Source organism: Petromyzon marinus, chromosome 74 (genome assembly GCF_048934315.1).
Source record: "Petromyzon marinus isolate PM22_M1 ecotype Great Lakes invasive population chromosome 74, UKy_Petmar_22M1.pri1.0, whole genome shotgun sequence".
Classification (NCBI taxonomy): domain Eukaryota; kingdom Metazoa; phylum Chordata; class Hyperoartia; order Petromyzontiformes; family Petromyzontidae; genus Petromyzon; species Petromyzon marinus.
The window spans coordinates 11921354-11923728 of NC_133740.1; positions in this window are offsets into that span (position 1 = coordinate 11921354).

Sequence of the window (2375 nt, forward strand, 5' to 3'; positions counted from 1 at the left end):
TAGGGATGACGTCAGCAGTTGTTTATTCGGACGCAAGGTGAACCCAGACCCAGGGCTCGAACCCAGGTCCTCAGTGTCTCTGACACGGCCATTATGAACCCAAAGAGAGAGAGAGAGACACCCAGACCCAGGGCTCGAACCCAGACTCTCAGCGTCTCTGACACGGCCATTGTGAATCCACAGATAGAGAGACACCCAGACCCAGGGCTTGAACCCAGGCTCTCAGTTTCTCTGACATGGCCATTGTGAACCCACAGAGAGAGAGAGTCACCCAGACCCAGGGCTCGAACCCAGGGTCTCAGTGTCTCTGACACGGCCATTATGAACCCACAGAGAGAGAGAGAGAGACACCCAGACCCAGGGCTCGAACCCAGGTCCTCAGTGTCTCTGACACGGCCATTATGAACCCATAGAGAGAGACACCCAGACCCAGGGCTTGAACCCAGGGTCTCAGTGTCTCTGACACGGCCATTATGAACCCACAGAGAGAGAGAGAGACACCCAGACCCAGGGCTCGAACCCAGACTCTCAGTGTCTCTGACACGGCCATTATGAATCCACAGAGAGAGAGAGAGAGACACCCAGACCCAGGGCTCGAACCCAGACTCTCAGTGTCTCTGACACGGCCATTATGAACCCATAGAGAGAGACACCCCGACCCAGGGCTCGAACCCAGGCTCTCAGTGGCTCTGACACGGCCATTATGAACCCACAGAGAGAGAGAGACCCAGACCCAGGGCTCGAACCCAGACTCTCAGCGTCTCTGACACGGCCATTGTGAATCCACAGATAGAGAGACACCCAGACCCAGGGCTCGAACCCAGGCTCTCAGTGTATCTGACACGGCCATTGTGAACCCATAGAGAGAGAGAGACACCCAGACCCAGGGCTCAAACCCAGACTCTCAGTGTCTCTGACACGGCCATTGTGAACCCACAGAGAGAGAGAGACACCCAGACCCAGGGCTCGAACCCAGGCTCTCAGTGTCTCTGACACGGCCATTGTGAACCCATAGAGAGAGAGAGACACCCAGACCCAGGGCTCGAACCCAGACTCTCAGTGTCTCTGACACGGCCATTGTGAACCCATAGAGAGACACCCAGACCCAGGGCTCGAACCCAGACTCTCAGTGTCTCTGACACGGCCATTGTGAATCCACAGATAGAGAGACACCCAGACCCAGGGCTCGAACCCAGGCTCTGAGTGTCTCTGACACGGCCATTGTGAACCCATAGAGAGAGAGAGACACCCAGACCCAGGGCTCGAACCCAGGCTCTCAGTGTCTCTGACACAGCCATTGTGAACCCACAGAGAGAGAGAGACATCCAGACCCAGGGCTCGAACCGAGGCTCTCAGGTGTCTCTGACACGGCCATTATGAACCCACAGAGAGAGAGAGGGAGACCCCCAGACCCAGGGCTCGAACCCAGGTTCTCAGTGTCTCTGACGCGGCCATTGTGAACCCACAGAGAGAGAGACACCCAGACCCAGGGCTCGAACCCAGACTCTCAGTGTCTCTGACACGGCTATTATGAACCCATAGACAGAGACACCCAGACCTAGGGCTCGAACCCAGACTCTCAGTGTCTCTGAAAGCCATTATGAACCCACAGAGAGAGAGAGACACCCAGACCCAGGGCTCGAACCCAGACTCTCAGTGTCTCTGACACAGCCATTATGAACCCACAGAGAGAGAGAGAGAGATACCCAGACCCAGGGCTCGAACCCAGGCTCTCTGTGTCTCTGACATGGCCATTGTGAACCCACAGAGAGAGAGAGAGACACCCAGACTCAGGGCTCGAACCCAGATCCTCAGTGTCTCTGACACGGCTATTATGAATCCACAGAGGGAGAGAGACACCCAGACCCAGGGCTCGAACCCAGACTCTCAGCGTCTCTGACACGGCCATTGTGAATCCACAGATAGAGAGACACCCAGACCCAGGGCTTGAACCCAGGCTCTCAGTTTCTCTGACATGGCCATTGTGAACCCACAGAGAGAGAGAGACACCCAGACCCAGGGCTCGAACCCAGGGTCTCAGTGTCTCTGACACGGCCATTATGAACCCACAGAGAGAGAGAGAGAGAGACACCCAGACCCAGGGCTCGAACCCAGGTCCTCAGTGTCTCTGACACGGCCATTATGAACCCATAGAGAGAGACACCCAGACCCAGGGCTTGAACCCAGGGTCTCAGTGTCTCTGACACGGCCATTATGAACCCACAGAGAGAGAGAGAGACACACCCAGACCCAGGGCTCGAACCCAGACTCTCAGTGTCTCTGACACGGCCATTATGAATCCACAGAGAGAGAGAGACACCCAGACCCAGGGCTCGAACCCAGACTCTCAGTGTCTCTGACACGGCCATTATGAA